A 23,588-nucleotide genomic window follows, 5' to 3' on the forward strand; every position below is an offset into this window, starting at 1 on the left:
CGGTTTGAAGGGTGGAATATGGCGTGAATTTACTGGGTACAGAGGAATAACACCTGAGTCCTCAGGAATGGCAACACATGGGGAGTATCATGGGCGAAACAGATTATTCTGTTATGTTCATGGTACTGCTCATGTCTATAGGCGACGGTTACCACTTTATATCAGGTGGGCCATCAGCTTCTTTGCCATTCTAAGTTGTATAAAATAAAAATGTCTATAAGTGACTATTTTCCATTAAGTAGGCCGTCAGCTTGTTTCTAATTCTGAGTTATATAAAAAAATGTTTTGTCTTCACAGGTGGGTGAGGCTATTGACTGCTACTTCCATCTGGAGGCGACGCTATTGAGACCCCTGGTGGGTCCATCTTGTACTGTAAATTTGGAGTGCTCTTCGAGAGCCTGCACGCTAATACAGGTATAGAAAATAAATAAAAAAATATGATGTTGGGAGCAGGTTATTGAAGTAAAAACAACATGAGTATATCTATAATGTATGTATTTTATAAAGACTTACAGAGCGTGTCCGGCATGACCGGCGCTTGCTAAAAAAAGGGGCGAGAGAGATATATATCTATTACTTTTGCTCATTCGCGTTTCATTACACACAACAAAATAGATTGTGTTCCACAAATAAATAGACTATTATTATAGCAAAATTGTCTATTTTGGTTTTAAAACTAAACTACTAAACTGATTTTGATAAAATTTCTATCGGTAATTATACCTTTTCAGAAAAAAAAGTAACTTTCCAATTCGGTTTATTATTAACAGAGAATGTCATCCTTTTTCTGAAGTCAACTAAAAACAAAATATAATTTAAATAATAACAGAAATACTGAGGTCAAATTGTAAATGGTACGTAAAATTAAAGTACACCCATGTTGACGAAGTGTTAGAACAGAAATATCGTGAATAAAAAATATATTTATTTATTTATTTAAACTTTATTTACCAATAAAATGTGGTGCAAAAGGCGGGCTTAATGCTGTAGGCATTCTCTACCAGTCAACCTTTACGATGTGCAGAGATACACGATGGCGATTTAAAAAAAAATATAATTTAGTATAAGATGGTAATTTCTATATTTATATATTAATACATACATATAAATATATACATATTTGTATATATAGTTACATATGATGAATTACTGCCTACTATATTCCTTTTTAAAAGGCCGGCAGCACACCTGCAATGCCGCTGGTGTTGTGGGTGATCATGGGCGGCGGTAGTCACTTACCATCAGGTGAGCCGCATGCTCGTTTGCCCCCTGTGTTGTAAAAAAAAAACTTGAATACTTGTTTTGATTCAGAGAATTAAATTTGAGACTGAACACTCTTTTTAAAGGCAAATTTATTAGAGAGAGAGAAATTCTAAAAGGTTAAAACATTTTGAATCTCCCATATTAACTTAACAGCTGAGCGCGCTGTCACTATGATGACGACGACCACAATGCAGTCGTTAACTGTCCACTGTTGAACATAGGCCTCCCACTTGGGGAGCTTTGCCAGTAATTGTCACGCTTGGCATGCATTATTTTATATTTAGCCTATCGTTTGCAAAAAGAATTATGAAAATTTATTAAGTATTAGCAATATAATAATGAAGTAATATCATTGCAATAAAAAAAAAATTAAAAAAAAATCCTAATTGAAATCCGTCTTTTTTTTATACCACTGAGGTGGCAAACAAGCATACGGCCCATCTGATGGTAAATGGTTACCGTAGCCTATTAACACCTGCAATACCAGAGGTATTACGCGTGCGTTGCCGATCCTGAAGAAACCTCTTTACCCCCCTTTTGAAGAACCCCATGCTCTCATGCACCCCTTTTGGGAAAACCTCGGCAGGGAACGCATTCCACAACCTGAGTGTTCGTGGGAGGAAACATCTCTGAAACCGCGCAGTACGCGACTATTGAGGGTGTAGGACATGAGGATGAACTCCCTGTCGATGGCGAGCTGTACGATGGTAGAAAGTGGCTGTGGGCATCATATTTTTTGGAAGTCTAAACGATTATCAAAAAAGAAGATCTCAGTTGTAGTATTATATACGAAAAACAATAATAATTTAAATAGCAAAATCCTGTTTATTGTACTATAGGTTTTTACAAGACTAGACAAGACAGCATGGTGTTTTTCAAAAAGGGCGTAAATAGGTTTCTTCAGGGACGGCAACGCGCGTGTATTGTGGCGTTCGTAGGCTACGGCAACTTATTGCCATTATGTGGACCGTATGCTTGTTTGTGGTACCACTTCAGTGGTATAAAAAAAGCAACAGTATTTTTTTGAAGAGACACGATCTGTTTCTTTTTTTGTGGAGCAAAAGTTCTAATGATTACTTGTCAGAATGTGAGAAACTGAGATGCGTGCAAGTGATTTGCCCATTCACGTGAATTATGACAAAGTGCAAACATAACATGACATGGTAACAAGTAGTGAAATTTACATTTAATGTAAAACAACAGAATATATAATAGCGCCTAGCAGATATTGTAATAAATTGACGCTGGAAAGGCAAAATGTATTTATTAAGAGCGTTCATGTTTTAGCTTACGGAAGTGCGACATTGCCCTAATTATACGTCAAGTTTAATTTCAAAAACAATTAAATGACTTTTTTTACATAATCAACTGAACATATTGACATTGAATAACAGTATATTTAGTTGATTATGTAAAAAGTTGAAATTACATTTTCTTTCCCTCGAGTCATAATTTTAATTTTTCATTTTTCTAAATGAACTGTCAAATCTTAAAATCATTAAACTAAATTTCTAATGTAGTTAGTATATTCATTTATTTTAAAATTTATTAGTGTTAATAGTAATTCGTATTCTAAATATTAATAGTTGTAGCACTTTAGTTGTCCGCTAACGACATGCTTTCTAACTGTATTGGGTTGCCTGGAAAAGATCTCTGTCAAAGATAAGTCCACCCTTGGTCACAACATTTATAAATGCATTAACAATGTAATTTACAAGTGCAATAGAGAATATATAGCAAACTAATTTCTTTTTTATACAACAAAGGTGGCAAACAAGCATACAGCCTGTATGATAGTAAACGATTACTGTAGTCTATCGACACCTGAATTACTAGGGGTGTCACGTGCACGTTGCTGACCCTGAAGAAACCTTAATATACCCTTTATGAAGAACCCCATACTGTAGTCTCTAGAGGAAACCTCGGCAGGGAGCTCATTCGACAAACTGAGCGTTGGTACGAGAAAATTTCTCTGGAACCGCATTGTACGTGCAGGTTCAAGCGTGTGAGGATTAATTCCCTGACGATGGCGAGCGGTTAAATGTTAGCAATGCAATATTATTACTAAATTGTCGATGAAATTTTTGACTTTTATATAAAAAGGTATTAAAATAAATTCTAAAATAAAGTATAAAGTAAGTGTAAAGTTTTTAGTGGTAAATTTATATACAACCTTGTTTATTTATTTTATTTATTTATTCATTAGTACATGTATGTGAACATGGCGGACTTAATGCTAAAAGCATTCTTTTCTAGTCAACCATAGGGAAGTGTCAGAATACTCGAATGTGATGCTAATAATAATTGATATACATACATTTAGTATGTAGATTTATTTATGTAGTAATTTACATAAATAAATCTAAATATATATAAGTAGCAAACATACCTACACATATATAAAATATACTATATCGTATACGAAGCTGAGAATAATAAATTAAACTTACTGCTCGGATAAAGTTTAAAAGTGAGCATAAAATTTTTCTGTGATTAACGTAAGAGCACTTTTTAAATAATTAATTATAAATATCGATAATTGTTATTTTTTTTTAAATTGACAGATAATAACGATGTTGCCAGACTTTGGAGTGAGTTAAAATATAAATAAATGTTCTTTAGTGTCAAAGTAGTGACTTATAGAAGAGGAAAAAATACGAAACAACAAGATAAAATTTCTGATAATAGATAGTATCATAATATCAGTCTTTAACTATCCATTGCTAAATATAAGCCTCTTTGGGCGATTATTCCAGTAGTTGTCATGCTTGACAGGTGGATTGGCAACCTGAGTTAGGCTTTGGAGATGTTTTAAAAGGAACGTTGCTGTCTATCCCTCGCCCTCCCTTAGTGGCATCTTACGACACCCACGAGAAAGGAAGGGGTGGCCTTTTCTATGCTGGGACCACACGGCGATATATACAATAAATGTTTAATACAGTAAAATAGTTAAATCACGTTGGCCATTTATGACTTGACTAAGTCACCAACTACTCTGTTTAATTTATTCAATATACATTCGAGGCACAAAACCGAATATAATGATATACGAGTATATATAACTTAATATCGACCGAATTGGCACGTTATACATTTTGCCTTTATAGCGTCTATCATCATCATCATCGTCATCATCATCATCATTATATCAGCGATTCGCTGCATTCACTGATTCCCAAAATGCAAAGTTGTCTCTTTATCTAGTGGCCTCGACATGCACGAGGCGCAGGGGGATCGTCCTACACTGGAGTTTGCCTGTACGAGGTTACCACTCAAGAATCTTTCTTCTACATCATTCTATTCAATTTTATAAATACTATTGCAGCGTCCATATTATATCGAAAAGGTATGATTTTCTTTTATTTCCTCATTATTGTTATATCAATCTACTGCCAAATGTATAAGGTAGGCTCTATTGTATTTTTACTTCTGACAAACGGTGACTGAGCCTTTCGTTCATTGAATACAATGAGCCATAATTCAGGACAAAGTATTTGTCAACATCCCACGTTTGACGCTCGTCTGATATGAATAATGAACAATCTGGACTGACGAGGATATTGAAAAAAAAAAAATAAGAATATTTTTACGAACAAAAATTGTTACTTTGAAAAGAAATCAAGATATCATCTTGACGAGGGCATTCGGAAATGAGAACTTCGTGGCGGTGCGCGGCTTTAATGCGTTATTTTAATGGTAGGAACATTAGATGGGCAGAGTATATTTTTGTTATTATTGGTAGTGTTTAGTTATTTAGTATTTTTTTTTGTGTGAAAAAACCACCAGAGGGAGACTTTGTACAAAAGTCGATTGCTTGGGTACCTCTGTCCCTTTCGTGTTTCAACCGTGACGCAGTTGTGTTAGCATGGCTGTGTTTGTGTGAATTTACTGGGTACAGAGGAATAACACCTGAGTCCTCAGGAATGGCAATGCATGGGGGTATCATGGGCAAAACAGTATACTCTGTTATGTCCATGGTACTGCTCATGTCTATAGGCGACGGTTACCACTTTACATCAGGTGGACCGTCAGCTTCTTTGCCATTCTAAGTTGTATAAAAAAAAAAATAGAATTCTTTTTTAATGGCTGAAAATAAAGCTTGCTTGCGCTATCAGTAAAAGATGGCGGAGCACTAGTGAGAGATGATAAATGAGTATGAAAATAGGTCAATTGGCCTATCGTGACGAATTCAAGAAGAATTGACCACGATGGTTTCCTAAGGTATTACTAGTAATGAGTCAGTTAGACCCTATTACTAACAACACCTTTCCTTCCACATAGAAACGTTTGGGTGAGGGGATTGACAGTAATGGAGACTGGCATTGATCTTCTAGCTCTTATCTTAATTATCCATTTGAGGTTGGCGTAATAAATTTGTTTGTTTCTTTCATATCTTTTCGCAGTCATGTTTTGAAGATCAGACAATGATCCATCCTATCTCATTTGGGTCAGGGGGGGGGGGGTTGTTAGTAATGCGAAATATCAATCCTATTGCTAGTAATATACCCTATCAGGTTGACCTCAACGTTGTCCTCCATGAAAACCAAAGTGCTGAATTCCAGGTGTATTCAATACGGTGGGCTAACTGACCTGCCTTTTCATCCTCACCTATCATCCCTCACTGGTGCAGCGCAGGTGGAGTAGCCATTTCATTATCATACATTAAAAATAAAAACCTATCACACTTTGATTTAGCATTTGAAAAACAGAGGGTGACTTTGTACTAAAGTTGTCTTCATTGATGCCTCTTTCTCATTCGTGTTTCTGCCGTAAAGCAGCTGTACCTGCAAGGCTGTATTTCAGGTTAAACGGTGGGATATTGTAGTAAAATTACAGGATACGGAGGCATAACACCATAGTCCTCAGAAATAAAAACCCGTGGTAAATGGTATATTCTGTAATGTCCATGGTGTTGTTCATGTCTATAGGCGACGGTTACCGCTGTCCATCAGGTGAGCCATCAGGCCTTTTCTTTCTTAGTATTATAAAAAAAATCAAAAAGAAAACAGAAGTTTTAATACATTATTAGGTAGCCCTTGGCGTTACTGTGTGATCCCGGAATAGAATGGGCCATCCCTTCCTTTAACGTAGGTGTCGTAGGCGGCTAAGGGAACTTAATGGTCAAGGGATGAACAGCAGCGTCCTTCACGTGTTAAGCGTGACAACTACTGGAAAAATTCCCCCTTGTGGGGGAGGTCTAGCAGTGGACAGCGAGTGGTTAATACAGGACATCGTAGGTAGCCCTAAATTATAGAGATTCATGTTGGAAGTAGTTAATTACAAAGGAAAATATCTTAACATTTTAAAATTGCAGTATAATACCTAGAGAGTATCTAAAGAGTGTACTTAAGTAGTCCGCCGTGCTATTAAATTGTTAGTAAGTTTCAGTGTTTCTCAGTTGTAAGCGCAGATAGTTCGCACTTACAACTATAAGTTTCCAAGTTGGTACACTCTCGTTGCCGTATCTTTGGATCTTGGACTATTTATTTTTTATTAGCCTCATTTCGTTTCGTGAGAAAATTTTATTTTCTCTTTTATTTATTATAAATACCTCATCGACTGTAGTTGATATCGCGTGTTTAAATTAATATGTAACCATAAATATGACATAAATGAGTATTTTTTTCTTTTAATTACTTTTATTTATAAAAGATTATTTTGCTCTACATAATATCGTTAGTTATTAAATTTTACAGGAGAGCAAAAAAATTTACTAAAATAGCAAAATGAGTGATGATAGGTGATATAGAAGATCTGCTGAACATAAGCTTCCACTATAGGGGAGGGGGGTATCTGTATATGCCATGCGTGGCAGGTAGATTTGAAATCACAGTTAGGCTTCGGTGACGTTTTAAAAAGGATCCTTCGACCATTAAGTTCACATAGTCGTCTCTTTCCACACTCACGGGAAAGTAAGGGAAAGCTCATTTTATGTCAGGATTATACAGCTCGCCGAGAGCACAAGGCTATAATAATACTGTCTTATTATATATTTGATTAAGTGTCTGTTACTACTGTCAATTAAGTGAATCATTTACCACACTTGTTACTGTAATAAACCACTAAAATCTGTGATTGTTGAACAAGATATTTCCACAAGAAACTGTACAATGCAGTCGTGTCAAAGAAGCAGCTGTTTGTTGGAACAATGTTCAAGTTTCATGGCAAGTTCCAGAAACTTGGATATTAAGGGAATTCTTTCGACAAGTATAAGTATGGAGAAAATCTTTCTACTGAACTTATTATATCAGTTGTGTTACATTTTTTTTACTATTTGTATGAATAGTTTCAGTTACTTACAACATACCGATATGGCTATACGTGAAATAAACAGCCAACTTTCTTTATTTTTGAACTTTTAAAAAAGTCTATTGGTTTCTAAACTTTTTCTGTCAAAAGTTGCGTTTGTTCGTCAAAATATAGAAATTAAAAATGTAATTTGTCTAATATCTTAAGTATAACTTATTTAAATAAAAATCAATTGTCAGCTGTAAGCGCATCATTTCAGAACTACTTCACCTATTTGGCTAATCTTTTATTCACTGTGTTTGCAATTGTCAGGGGAAGGTTAATATGAACGAAAATATTTGCAAAATCGTAGGGAAAAGTAAAATATACTGTAAATGGTAGAATTGGTTTCATTTTGTGCTGTTAAACATTACTTACCGAACAAAGTCAATATTTAAATATACATATAATAAAAAATCATATTTCAAATGTAGAAATGACATTTGAATTGAAAATAGAATTTTGCTCTGCAAAAAAAGTGACGCACACATGCGTGCACACTCGCGCCTCCGCGTAAGCGCATACACACACACACACACACACACACACACACACACACACACACACACACACACACACACACACACACACACACATATGCGCACATACGTGCACACACACAATATATAAATTAAATGAGAATTTTCTTTTGGATGTCGCTTAAAAATTCCGACAAAAAAGTAAAACAATTGTCCATGATATTGCTCTGCAATGAATGAATTCTCCAAGAATTTTATCGTGAAAAAAAAAAAGTGCATCACAATGAATCTTGACTATTCAAGAGTCCGATAACGACTTTTATTCAAACAGAAGCCTTTTCACTATTGAGAACGAATCGATACGCTATGAGAATGCCTTAGTCGACATCCAAGAATACTCTATAGATACATAGAGAATTGGGGACTTACGTTCCGCTTTGATGGCGGTTTGACTTAATTTTTAGGTCATGCAAATAAACGAGGCGAAAAGATTATTACACAAATTAAAAAGAAAGCCAAATTCGTGAACGTTTAAAAAAGACGGCTTTTTAATTTGTCTATAGACCAGCGATCCGCTCCGGTTTTGCATGGAGGCATTTTGATTACATAACATTTAATGTATTTACTTATATAAAAGGCATTGCTCATCACTGGCAGGAAGTAATTTCTGGGACGCTTTCTCTTATTAACGTTCAAGTTATAGAATGAGCTTCCTGTCGAGGATTTTTCCAAGTAGTTACACTAAATACAGCATTTTCATACATACAGAGTTTTTCAAAAACAGTAAAGTGATTTCTTTAGGGTGGGCAACGTAGGCATTTATAGGCTACGGTAATAGCTCACCATTTGGTGAACCGTATGTAGTAACAATTAAACAATTACTGTATTAATAGTATTAAAAAAAACTTACGTAAGAAAATATGTAAATAATAGAAATACCAGTATCAAAATCATTTGTGATGTAATAAACAGACATAAATAGTGACTTTGTTTATATTATAATAATTAGAGATAAATTTCTTTTATTAAATTTTCTACCAGTTTTGAAAGGGTTGAAAATTTAATTGCTTTTTTTTTGTGAATGTTGCTACATCTTTTCCAAATCTAGTCACCGATTTTAATGAATTTGTTTTTTATGAAGAGGTTAATGCGACATGGCTAATACTTTTTAACGGAGCAAAAATTTATTTCGCTGATGGTGAAATATAAATCTGTTTAAAAAACTAAATACTTAAAAGTGAACGATGGTACCCTATGTGTACATGTTTTGGTCAATTTTGTTTTGAGCTTACGAACTCGATCCAATTTCATCGAAGATCGATTTTTAAACTTCGATTGTTTTAAAATAAATCGATCTAAATATTAATAAAAATAGATTAAGGGCGACGTATTTTCATTCTATATAAATGTTGTTATTATGTTATTTCTGCACAGGTTTAATTTATTTTCGTAAGATTTTCTCGTGGATCGATCTCACATTTGTCGATAGGAATCGATTCAAAATCTCGATATATTTATCCAAGATCGAAAATGGAAATTTCTTCAAATTATCTACCAATTACATTCATTTCTATTCGTTTGTTGGCTTACGTTTGTTTTAACTTACTTGATCTTTGCCCGGTATTTCGTAAATTGAGAAATAGCTGGTGGTAACTGCAAATTGTTACAACATTCTTGACAAACGTTCAACGTCTTCCATCCACGGCTATCCACACTACAAAGTATCTGAAACGTCCAACTCTAAATAAACTGCTAACTGTATAAAAAACTTTGTGATACACGAGTAAAGCCCGTTTTAATATATTGTTATTTATTGCTCATAAAAAGAACACTAAATCTACACTCTCGCTTACCGATACAATTCTATACTCTATTTTAGTACAATTTAATATAAATAGAAACAACAACTGGTTGTTCTTCTTTTTTTTTTATATATAATAATAATTTTTCTTAATTTTTTACCCGACCATGCATAATCTAGTGATTGTGATTAAAAATCGATTAAGTGATCGAATAATTCAATTCGTTCGAATCGAATGTACTTGTTATATCCTTGTTTTAAATATTACACCATATAATAAAATAAATAAATAATAAAAATTTAATAAAATGTAAATTAAAAAAACAAAGTCGTGTTTTCGAATGTGTGTCAAGGAAGTCGCTTTGCCAAGAAAGGAACTATTTTCAAAACAATTATTACCAGTGTCATTCGTGATGATGTATGGATTCTAATGATACTTATCACTTACAACGAAATCTGTTCAAGTTATGGTAGAATAAAAGCATTCACATACTCATGAACCCTGAAAACATTATATTTCTTTTTTGAGCAGTTATGTAAACAAAGTCTTTACGTACAACCCGCCACAAACTAAAGTTTCATCCCAATCATCTGGACGAGTGGCGGTCTTCCACCGTGCGTTTTTCAAGGCACTTTCTTCCACGCACAACCATTCTTTGGAATCAACTTCCAGCAGCAGTATTTCCGAACCGATACGACAACATAACCTTCAAGAAAAGAGTATATTCCTTTTTAAAAGGCCGGCAGCACACCTGCAATGCCGCTGGTGTTGTGGGTGATCATGGGCGGCGGTAGTCACTTACCATCAGGTGAGCCGCATGCTCGTTTGCCCCCTGTGTTGTAAAAAAAAAAAAAAAAAAAAAAAAAAAAAAAAAAAAAAAATTACGCACGTATCGACGAGCGTAAAGTATCCATGTGTGAGTTAGTATTTTTAATTCCTTTTTATATTTCTGGGAGTACATAGGTACATATCCTAAAATATCTACTTTAAATACGTATCGACATTGGCCATGAATACTTCAACACCATATGTAAATTATATAAGATTAAAGACTGCTGTGATTTTATACTATTTGGGTGGCAAACAAGCATATGGCTCGTCTGATGGTAAACGTAGTTATGAAACGTACCTATGAATGCCTGTAACACCAGGAATGTCACGCGCTTTTTTGACCCTTACGAAACCTTAATACATTCTTTTTGTAGAATCCCATGCTGTAGTCTTAAGGAAAGCCTCAGCAGGAAGATTACTCCACAATTTGAGTGTTCGTGGGAGAAAGCTACTCTGAAACCACACTGTGTTTGATCATACTGGTTCTAAGGTGTGAGAATGGATTCCCTGCCGATAGTGAGCGGTGGGATGGTGAAGCGTGGCTGTAGGCATTATATCGAAAAGTTCATCAGAACACAATCCGTTATACAGGCGGTAGAAGGTGCAAAGAGAAATAAAGCCTCACTGGGATATGGATACATATGGATACGTCAATTAACGAGAACTCGTTAATTGATTTATCAATTTGTACTTATAATTTATTTATTTATTTATTCATATGTAAACCAAGGCTACACTAGAGTAATAAAAATATGAGTTAACAAAAAAAATATATATATGAACAAACAAGAGGAACGAAAACAAAAACTAACTATATAACAATATAATAACTAGCTTTTACTTGTGAGTTCGTTCGTGCGACTGGGAATTTTTAATTGAACGGAATAAAAAATAAGCTTTATTTTTTTTATCCGATATGGTTTGTTCAAAATAAAACCTTACTCCCCTTATAATAAAACATACATTGTTTACAATATTGGAGTCCGTAAATATTATATTCCTTCCACCTTAGTTTAGGGAGACTTTGTACAAGAGTCGATTGCTTGGGTACCTCTGTCCCACTCGTGTTTCAACCGTGAAGCAGTTGTGTTTGCATGGCTGTGTTTCGGTTTGAAGGGTGGGATATGGCGTGAATTTACTGGGTACAGAGGAATAACACTTGACTCCTCAGGAATGGCAACGCATGGGTGGTATCATGGGCGAAACAGTATATTCTGTTATGTCCATGGTACTGCTCATGTCTATAGGTGACGGTTACCACGTTCCATTAGGTGGGGCGTCAGCTTGTTTGCCATTCTAAGTTGTATAAAAAAAAACGACAGAACGGAGGCGTGTGCGCGGACGCTTGCTTCTGTGATATATATGTTATTGTGTGTTTTAAACTGTATGTACCTTGAAGGACCCGTAAGAATTTGTGTGTGCGTGCATGTACGATAGAACTTTCGATGACCTACAGCAGAAAGGTCACGAAGCCGCTGCCAGGTTAGTTCTCCTCGACTGACAGAAATTTTTTCCTTATAAAACGCTTCCACTACGGTGTTTTACCTTACGTAGTTCTTTAAATTTTGTATATGTACCAATTTTTTTAATAAAATACAAAATATACGAATCTTTTACGAAACATTTAAAAATGGAATTCGAGTTATTAATAATTAATAGAATTTTTACTTACGAGGTCTGTCCGGAAAGTTCGTATAAAAGTGTTCTGGAATAAAGGACCCCTTCCTTATGTCCCTAACAATGCTTCAGTTCTGGTCTGACCGCCGTGCGGTGCGAACTGGCTTGTCACGCCATCTGTGAAGTTACCTCTTAACGAAACCCCGTCGGCATGGAGCCCGCTTCCGTTGAAGAGCAGCGCGTCGTAATCAAGTTTCTCTCGAAACTCGGCAAGAATGGCCGTGAAATTTTTGCCGATCTCAGAACAGTTTATGGGGATGATGCTGTGAAGGAACCAACCGTCCACAAGTGGCTAAAAAGATTCAGAGAGGGCCGAGAAAGCGTTCAAGATGACCCACGTTCAGGACGTCCTTCCACTTCACATTCTACTTGTGTTAAACCGTCGTTTAACGGTCAGACATGTGGCACGAGTTCGTCCAGAATTGGCGCGAGAGGGGCGTTGGATTCTTTACCACGACAATTGCCCACACCTCTCTTGTTGTCCGTGATAAAAATTCCATTACGGTACCGAACAATTCGCCGGATTTGGCCCCGTGTACTTCTTCTTGTTCCCAAAAACCAAATTGGTACTTCGGGGGCGGCATTTGGGGGACATAAATTACTGAGAAACCTACAACCAGAGGACTTTAAGGAGCCTTCTCACATGGAAATTGGCACAAGTGCATTATGTCACAGGGGGAGTACTTTGAAGGGGATAAAATTGATTTACCTGAATAATTGTAAAATAAAATTTTTAAAAAACTTTTATACGTACTTTCCGGACAAACCTCGTATAACGCTAAAGTAGACTATGGTATATAGTGTATTCGAGACCACACGGCCAAGTTTTCCATATATTAATCTCTAAATAACATATTATATATTTAGATACTAGGCTCCCCTTTCTATTCAGTCTACAAGCGGCCTACTTTATTCGAAAATGTAAAGTTATGTGGAACATAACAGAGCTGGACTATAACACATACTCGTATATGGCGTAGAACCAAGAGCTGAATGTTTCACATTCACGTTTCATGCAAACAGAAACGTTTACATAAGCTTTGTTAAAAGCGGGAAAAATATTTATTTACTGGTACGGTACTTTAAAGATATTTTAACCAACATTAGTATAAGTGTACAGAGTTCTTTAAACTGTATTATTGTTTATTATGTAATTCTTTATTGTACCAGAAATATAAAAATATACAATGAAAATTGAATAATTCAAATGAAATACAGTAGCATAAAATAAACATGAAAATAAATACATAAAGGTTCAAAAGACGGTCTTATCGCTAGGACAAAAAAAAACCTTTGGTTAAAGAAGAACATAGAAGTGGGTAGGTGGCGCAGGAGTGAATTAATAAATTTTTTGTGTATAAAATACAAAATCCTATAAAAATATATAAAAAACATATAATTTACTAAACTACTTACTTTAACAATACATATATATGTAATACATAAACATACATACATAAATATATACATAGCACATACAAGGAAGTATGATGAATCCACTCAAAAAATTACAGAAAAATAGACACGGTGTTTGGTGTAGCCACTTTTTTATCATTACACAGTAGTAAAATGATCACTTAAATGATCGTGTATAGAGTGGTTTCACAGGACTTTCCTCCGCGAACGCTCAAGCTATGGCGTGAGCTCTCCGCTAAGATTTTCCTTCGAGACTACACAGTATGAGGTTTTTCAAAAAGATAGTATTAAAGTTCCTTCAGAACACTGCACACGTGAGTTTCCTGGTGTTGCGAGCGTCCATAGACTGCAGCGACCGTTTACTATAAGACGAGCTGTATTCTTATTTGCCATATTTGTGGTATAAAAATATTTTTTATTTCTTGTATGCCCTTTGCTTTAAAAGAATCTAAATTTGTTTATTAAATACATATATCAAGAAAAAAACATTGTATATCAGGTAGTTATCTAACTAGGTATATCATACTTTAACCTAGACATAATGATACCTAGACAGTATCATAAGCTTTTATTCATGGAGGGCTCTTTCACTGGCTCTTAGAATATAGGACATTCTCAATGGGAGATTCTAGGTCATTGCAATACAGGGTTGTCAAGTTTAATTATTTAAATCTTTCAGTTTATATTAATTAAAGCGATATTGTATAATATTCTGAATTTTTAAACTAGTATTATAAAAAGGAAAGATTTGCTTTTATATATGTTAGTTTTTAATGGACAAATGCAATCACAACTGATTTTAAAATATATTTCACCTACAGGAAGCTACAATATCAGCGAATAACATTTTAAATAAAAAAAAATGCTAAATGGATACAGGTTGCTAGTATTTCTTTAATATTGCGTATTCATCTACAATTGTCATTAGAATTATTTTGTTTAATTCTGCTATCATTAATATGCATGCGACTGTCAACGCTGCCAACATCTAACCTTTTTAACCGTTTTATACTTCTGCGGATATCATCGTTTTTCAATAATATTGTAACCAATGTTTTTGTTCCAAATACATTATTATTATTACCATCCCAGAGTTGCCATCAGACAGGAAATGCATTCTTATACTCTAGAACTTACATGGTAGCGTACACTGTAATTTCAGAAAAATTACCTTTTGTAAACGCTCACACTGGAATGAACTCTCTCTTGTTCTCATTTAAGACTACAGTTTCAAGTTTTTCAATAATGCTCTATTAAGGTTTTTTCAAGGTTGGTTCGGTTTTCCCTAAATATTACAGAATGGGTTCTTCAAAAAATTTAAAAGTTTTTACAGGAACGCTATAATAAGCTACTTTCTGCAACCATTTTACGATATAAACAAAATAGTCATATTAAATCACCATATTTTATTTAACTAGCTTCTTATATTGGTTAATATTATTATTTTCTAATCGTGGTAGTATCAACTGTTAGCTGTCCACTGCTGAATATAGGCCTTCCTTTAACGGGGGTTTTGCCAGTAGTTGCCACGTTTGGCAGGGTGATCGGCAACCACAGTTAGGCTTTGGTGATGATTAAAGAGGGAGGCTGCTGCCCATCCCTTGACCATTAAACTTAATAGTCAAGGGATGGTCAGCAGCGTCCTTTGGCCACCACTTACGACACATACGGGAAAGGAAGGGGTCGCCCATTCTATGTCGGGAGCACAAGGCGTATACTCAGTACTTACAGGAGTATATTTAGCTAAAGCTAACTACCCCTTTTAGAATGTAATAGTGAAATTAAAGTATATAATATTCCAATATTTTTAATTAGAAAAAACATTTAATATTTTCCTTCATTATTTTATTCTAAGCTCTTTAACACAAAAAAACCTCGTGTTTTTGACGTGAATATACAAAGAACAGCAAATACTCTAGTATTTTCTGGAATTACTAAAGGGATGAAATGTTAAATTTTTCATCCTTTCTCTACGAAATCCATTCAATTTACAATATTATGTCAACAACAGTTTAACAAAGTCGACTTCTATACGCAGACATGTTACTTAGCTTAATGAAGTCTAGTGTGAAATTAAACTTTTTATTATAAAAATAATCCGTGTATTTTTATCGCGTATTCTAAATAAAAATACACATAATTTATTTAATAACGGTTATTTTTACAATAAAATCCATTTTTTTATATTATTATTTAAAGGGCTTTTATCTTCTTCAGGTATATCAGTCCTATCGTACCCTGAACTGATTTCTCAAACAAAACTTTATCTACGTTCCCTAGACGCGGAAAGAGAAGAATTAATGGGCATCAATAATTTACAGAGATGTTTAAAAATTCCTGGTTTAAGTTCAGCTAACATAGATTGAATAAGACCAACATTAAATTTATTTAAGTTAAAGTGGCGCATGAATTCTTCTCTTTCCTTCGTGTTTATATGACACTCTAATAGAATATGATGCACATCATTGATGGTATTACAAGTTTGACAATGGGGTGACAAGGACTTTCCCATCATATTATGAAATATTTAACAATGGAATTCAAGTTATTAAAGTTTATTAGGTACTGTCTTTTTTCTACGAAATTCTCCAGGTTATGTTTACCGATCAGGATAAAAACTCGCCTATATTCTTTTCAACCCGTATAATATGTGTGTACCAAATTTCATAGTGATCACTTAAGCTATTAAGGCATTAACAAGTAACAAATAAACTCACTTCCCCATTTATTATACTAGTAAGGATTAACTAAGGTAAAAATAAACAAAGGATATTTTTTCCTTTAACACTAAACCTACCAAGCGCGGTCAAATGACCGTTTTTGAAATTTAGTTTAAAAATTTTCATGTTATAACCTTACTGTATCACCATGTAACTTATTGACTTTTCCTATAATATACATACAAGCCATTTTTCAATATTTACAACTTACCATTATTTATTTGTTTACTATCCAAATAGCTAAAATCTCTTTCTACATATTTTATTTTAAAGCGGTCATTTGACCGCTCATGGTAGGATTAGGTATATATGAAATGTTGGTAGGTTTAATGTTAATTCTAGCAATCAAAGTCGCAAAATTCTTCCACGTACAACTTCTTTGGAACTTCTAGCAGCAGTATTTCCGGATCGATACGACATCATAACCTTCAAGAAAAGAGCATATTCCTTTTTAAAAGGCCGACAGCACATCTTCGATGCTTCTAGTGTTACGGGTGCTTATAGGCAGCGGTATTCATTTACCATCAGATGAGCCATATGCTCGTTTACCTGCTGTATTATAAAAAAATAGAGGCGGTAGATAACATTTTTATGTCATGATACGAATAAAAAAGATTAATCAAAGAACGAACTTTCTTCGATATTCCAACGTATAATCTTATTATTTTGCTAGGTTCTCACGCATCATTAAGAAAAGAAGTAATTTTTCATGTTTCTACCAAAGCGGTTTTACGTCAAAAGCATTCATGCTATATAAACTTTTTTTTTACTATATAGCTATTATCTTGGCCTAGTTGTTAACTATTTAGATTAAAAATATCTCCAAGTTACAAAATCAAAAATACGGAAATTAAAAGTCACCTGCTCGCTGAAAGGGATTGTTAGTAATGGAGACTGAGAATCCCATTGCTAGCAATATATCCAACCAGGTCGACCTCCTCGCGGTTCCCCCTGGAAACTATCATGGTTAATTCCTGATGAATTCATCATGATGGGCTAACTGGCCTGTTTTCATTCTCATTTATCACCCTTCACTGGTGCTCCGCCAGCGTATACTGTTAGCGTAGGCGGGGTTACCATACCATTTTCACATTTTCATAAAAAAAAAAAACCTGCTCGGGTACCTCTGTCCCACTGGGGGAAAGGGATTATTAGTAATAAGTAATCAGGTTGATGTTTTTCCTTGGAAACTATTGTGATTAAGTCTTGTTAAATTTATCACAATGGGCCAACTGACCTGCTTTCATCTTCACCTATCATCTCTCACTGGTGTCCAATCAGCGTATACCGATAGCGCAGGCAGGGTTACTATTTTCTGTTCCACTTGAGTTTCTGGCGTAAAGTAGTTGTGTTGGAATGGCTGTGTTTTAGTTTAACCCTTAAAAGCCTGATTTTTTAAATCAAATTAAAAAATATATTATATGTGTACCCTTTACTGTGTTTACTAATGGGGAAAAATAGTAAAAAAAAAATCAAAACGATATTTGTATACATTTATTTTAAAAAAAAAAAACGTTTGGTAACATGTAAATAGCCAAATATTAAAATAAAATCGATTGTAGGCGCCCAATGTGATTTGTAACCCCGGTATCAAATTTGAAACATCAGGTATTTAAGGGTTAAAAAGTGAGATATGGCAGTGAAATTACAGTGTTGAAGGCATAACACCTTAAATCTCAGGAATGGTAACGTATTGGGGGTATCATGGACATCATAGAATACTTTATGTGACTGTTTATGTCTATGGCCAACACTTACCACTTTCTATCAGGTGTCTCAACTTGATTGCTATTCTAACTTAAAAAAAAACCTCTGTATATGGGTTCTAAAATTGACTCTATGTACTTATATGAAACTAGCTTTTACCCGCGATTTTGTCTGCGTGACTGGAATATTTTGATTCACTTGGTTAAATAGTAGTCTATGTCCTTTCCATCTCAAGCATGTAATATGTGTATATTAAATTCCACGACGATTGCTTGAGCCGTGAAGGTTTATATGTAAGTTATAGGCATCAGAGGGAGACTTTGTGCAAAAGTCGTTTGCTTGGGTACCTCTGTCCCATTCGTGTTTCAACCGTAAAGCAGTTGTGTTTGCATGGCTGTGTTTCGGTTTGAAGGGTGGGATATGGTGTAAAGTTACATGGTACAAAGGAAAAACACTTAAGTCCTCAGGAATGGCAACGCATGGGGCGTATCATGGGCGAAACAGTATACTCTGTTATGTCCATGGTACTGTACATGTATGTAGGCGACGGTTACCACTTTCCATCAGGTGGGCTGTCATCTTGTTTGCTATTCTTAGTTGTTTAAAAAAAGAAACAAGTGTAACAAACAAACATACTGACTTTCACAATAATAATCACATTAATAAGGATTCTCCGTTTTTTACTGTTTGGCATTAGCATCATTATTTACCTTGAAATGTTTATGCGCCTTTTAAAAAAAATATAATTTATACTTATGTCAGTTTTATTTGATTATCATACATCTCTGTGACTTTCTTTCCACAGAGTATAAAGATTAAATTCAAACGTTAGCGATACACAGCAAAGGTGAGAGTTCGCGTGTCGTTATCCGTTATTTTAATTAAACACTGGCATAACAGTTGGAAATATTGCGTAAGGTTGTACGGAATTTAACATAAAACGGAACGATTTACACCGTGTACAATTTTTTTTTATACAACTTAAAATTGCAAACAAGCTGACGGCCCACCTAATTGAGAGCAGTAACCGTCGCCTGTAGACATGAGCAGTACCATCTACATAACAGAGTATACTGTTTCGCCCATGATACCCCCCATACGTTGTCATTCCTGAGGACTCAGGTGTTATTCCTTTGTACCCTGTAAATTCACTGGCATATTCCATCCTTCAAACTGAAACACAGCTATGCAAACATGACTACTTCACGGTAGAAACACGAATGAGACAGAGGTGCCCAAGCAAACGACTTTTGTACAAAGTCTCCCTCTGGTGAATTTATACAGATAAATCATTATTAGATATTTTTTATGGATGATAATAGATGGGCTATTGGAATACGCTGGCGAGTCACTAATGAAGATGAAGCATGCTAGTTGGCCCATCGCAATGAATTCAACATTTAACCACGATGGTTTCCAATGGGAATGGCGTGGAGGTCGACCTGTCAGGTTATATCACCAGCAATGGGGCTATTAGATCCCATTACTAATAATTCCTTTCCCCCATTACTAAACTAGAAGTTATTCGAATACCCAATGATGATATCACCAGAAGTTCGAGTTTCACGTTCATGTATTTATTTAATCGTCTGGGTCCGCTTCATTATTTCCTAATATGTCTTTCTAGGAAAGTATCAGTAAAAGAATAAATACTGTTTTAAAGATTCAATGGAAACAGTAAATAATAAATGAACACAGTAACATGGCATACATAATAATAATAAAAATCTATATTTTTAATTAGTTCGACCTAAATATTCCACGGTCACTCGACAAAATTCCGGTAAGTTAGAGGGAAATACGTCTAAACGTTTAATTGTAGATACTGGCTCATAATATCATTGAGTGGCCTCAACACAAGAGTAAAGGGAGCTTAATTGACCAACTCTGTTATTCTTCACGAATTATCAAATAAGTGTCTTTGCCGTGCTGATTACTGGGGTCTTCGACATTTCGAAGTTAGGGTCAAGGTAACATTCAAAAAGCTCAATAAGCGCAGGAAACAAACGCTCAGACTATGGAGCTCCTTGCTGAAATTGTCACTAGAAATTACAGTATGGGGTTCTTAAGGCCTAGTAAAGTTAGTTTTAATCGGCAACACGTCACAATATTCGTAATGTTGCAGGAGTCTATAAACTACAGTGACAGCAAATCGCTTAATTTTAAGTTTAGGTTACACGCAACACATTACGCGTTACTTAAACTTGAGCGAAGTCATTTGGTAACCTTAAGAAGTCACTTCATTATGATCGACAATATAATGATCTTATGCTCAACCACAAATTCATTGATATATTCGACATGAAGCTGTCATCATTCAGGGGGTGCGTGAGTCGTTTGGAATGAACTTGTACGTTTACTAGTATTTAGTGATGTAGTTCATGTTTAGGATGGCTGGGCTGTGTTTCTTGTGTGGTGATAGTTTTATGGTTTAAATTTCTTTTAATGTAAATTATATATATATATATATATATATATATATATATATATATATATATATATATATATATATATATATATATATATATATATATAATGTTTACTAATTATTATGTTTTCCACTTGTCGAAATTGAAATGTTATGTCTAAATGTTAATCATGTTGTGTACACATGTTTTTGAATTGTAACCTAGTATAAAACCATAATTACCTATATATAATCCTAACATGGTTATAATTTGTTATGTGTGCCTCATTAAAAATAAATAAATAAATAATAAATTTGTTATCATCAATTTTATTATCGAGTTTTGTTAATTTTAATTTTATTACGCAACGGTGTAATAAGCGGTCGGCTCAAGCTTTAATTTGCTCATTTGAGCTTAGTCATCTCAGTGAGGTCATTCCAAGCATTGCGTGCGAAACTCCAGATAAGGTGAGCGAGGGTTCAACCAAATTCTCCTTTGGGGCTATGTTTGCCTAGTACTCGTACGTTATTCTAGTATAAAAAATAAAGGGTTTCTTAGCCTTCCTTACTTTTTACGGTTTCGTACCCAACAATTACTACAAAGCTCTCGCGGTTTGTTTGTAGTTACATCAAGAATGTATTTGATGTTTATTTGTAATAAAAAAAAATACTTTAATCATGAAAAAAGTAATATTGATTAGTTTCTAGTTAATATTTTTTTTTTATACCACGAAGGTTGCTAACAAGCACACAGCTCGATTTATGGTAAATGGTCATTATAGCCTATGAGTGCCTGCAACAAGAGTGTCACGTGCGTGTTGCTGATTCTAAAGAAACCCTAAAACATCATTTGTGAAGAATCCTAGTATATATACAGTAATTTTTCATGAATTAATAATTATAATTAAGTACATAATATAGATTTTTCTCGTGTAATTAACTTTAGGACTGTCTGAATAGTTTCAGATTTTTTTTTATGAAACCTAGAATCGTATGATGGCCCACCTGATGGAAAGTGGTAACCGTTGCCATACCTGAGGACTCGGGTGTTATTCCTCTGTACTCTGTAAATTCACTGCCATATCTCACCCTTCAAACCAAAACACAGCTATGCAAACACAACTGCTTCATGGTAGAAACACGAATGGGATAGAGGTGCCCAAGCAAACGACTTTTGTACAAAGTCTCCCTCTGGTAAAATTTAAAAAGTTTCGAATGCATCGATGAAAGAATAGGTATTTCTCAGATATCTTATCTTAATAAAATTGTAACTAGTCGATGTCTGTTTATAAAACATCAAGAAAAATAATTTTGGGAACTTAATACGAGCTTATAAGAGCCAATACAATATTTCTTTAAAATTTTGTTTATCTTTCTGTATGTTTGTTCCAGTATTACGCAAAAACTACTTGACCAAATTGAATGCGATTCTCAGACTTGTATTGCTAAACTTAAAATCTGATGTATATTTTATCATGTAATTTATAAGTGGATATTTAATTCCGCAATTCATATGTGCAAAGTTGCGGACAAATCTAGTCGAGTATAAAACATTTTTAAATTTATCACGCGGAAATGGTGGATTTTATTTTGCGTAAAACAGGTTTTTTTTACCCACTCACTTAATTGGTATCAACATGCAATTAAAAATAACATTGAAGAGTACAAAGCATTCATAACAATTGTTTACACAATATTATATGCTTTAACGTGCCTAAATCTCGTTTTTATATTTAGTTCAAATTGATTATAGATTTATTATAGCCTGCCCATTAGAAAATCTTATCTTTATATAGATAGATAGGATACTCTTTATTGTTTCCTTCAAAAGATTACGATAGTAAACTTATTATAGATATAAACAATTACAAGAAATAATCACAATGAGAAAACAATGGGCGACTTTATCGCTAAAAGCGATTATAAAAAAAAACATAGTGAATTCTAAATCTGTTCCATTTAGAAGTCGCTTAAAAATAATTTTGTATTTTAATCCACAATGCCGCCGAATATTAACGTAAATTGACGTTTAACAGTTGTGGCCTGTAATAATAGTAGGGCCCTTATCACAGCTGTCCAGTTATAATGTATTAAAATATTATAATGAGATTATTCGCCGGTATCCTCTTTGTAAATTAATTGAAATAATTTTGACAGAATTGGAGAAAGTGTTGTCTAATACACGATTATTAATTATTGATTTTTTTATTGATACAAAAATAATAGAGCAGTAGACGTCACGCTAAGAGGGGAATTGACAATCGCAGTTAGGCTTTAGAAATGTTCTAATACGCTGACTGGACGCTGCTGCCCATCCCTCGCTCTCTCTTAGTCATCTTTTATGTGTCGTAATAAAAGGCCATCCCTTTCTTTTCCGTTGATGTCTACGGGCAAAGGAAAGTTTTTTTTAATGGGTGAAAATGGAATGGTAACCCCGCCCGCGCTATCGGTATACACCGACGAGGCACCAATGGAAGACGATAGGTGAGAATGAATGCAGGTCAGTTGGCCCACCATGATGAATTCGACAAGAATTAACCATGATGGTTTCTAGGGGAAATCACGTGGAGAGAGGGTATATTGCTAGCAATAGGGCTATTAGAGCTGGTTACTAACAATCCCTTTCCCCCCTGAAAGGTGAAGGGATGGCCTATTCTGTGTCGGAACCACACGGTATTATATTAATACACAGAAATAAGGGTAAAACTTTAGTTAGCGAATTTTTGTTACATTCAACGAGTTGTTTGTCGCATATGTTTGCTATTTGGCATAACAAAGAACTACAAGACCTGTTTAGACAGTCATAAATCTTTGGTGTATAATGTAATTTTTCACATCGCGTGTATTTTTTTTTGCTTTGGCGTTCCAGCGCTTTCTTTATTCAAACCAAATAACGTGGTAATAATATTGTAATATGTATTAGAATCTTTAAGAAATTCTTCTGCCTTAATTTTGTTTAGTTATTTTTTTTATCTAAAAGGAAATACAGATTAGTGCT

General features: G+C 34.5%; 1 protein-coding gene across 2 annotated transcripts in view; it reads left to right on the forward strand.

Moving 5' to 3' along the window:
• Positions 1 to 23,588, forward strand: part of LOC116413252 (lachesin-like) — a 164,632-nt gene that overhangs the window by 80,557 nt on the left and 60,487 nt on the right. Inside the window, exon 3 of one of the 2 annotated variants that reach the window (XM_052896774.1) lies at positions 298 to 414. The exons of the other annotated variant lie outside the window; for it this stretch is intronic. The gene's annotated coding sequence lies outside the window, so the exon portion shown is untranslated. The remainder of the gene's footprint in view (positions 1 to 297; positions 415 to 23,588) is intronic. 2 annotated transcript variants of the gene reach the window in all.

Source organism: Galleria mellonella, unplaced genomic scaffold (genome assembly GCF_026898425.1).
Source record: "Galleria mellonella isolate WM207_F2 unplaced genomic scaffold, CSIRO_AGI_GalMel_v1 utg332, whole genome shotgun sequence".
Taxonomy (NCBI): Eukaryota; Metazoa; Arthropoda; class Insecta; order Lepidoptera; family Pyralidae; genus Galleria; species Galleria mellonella.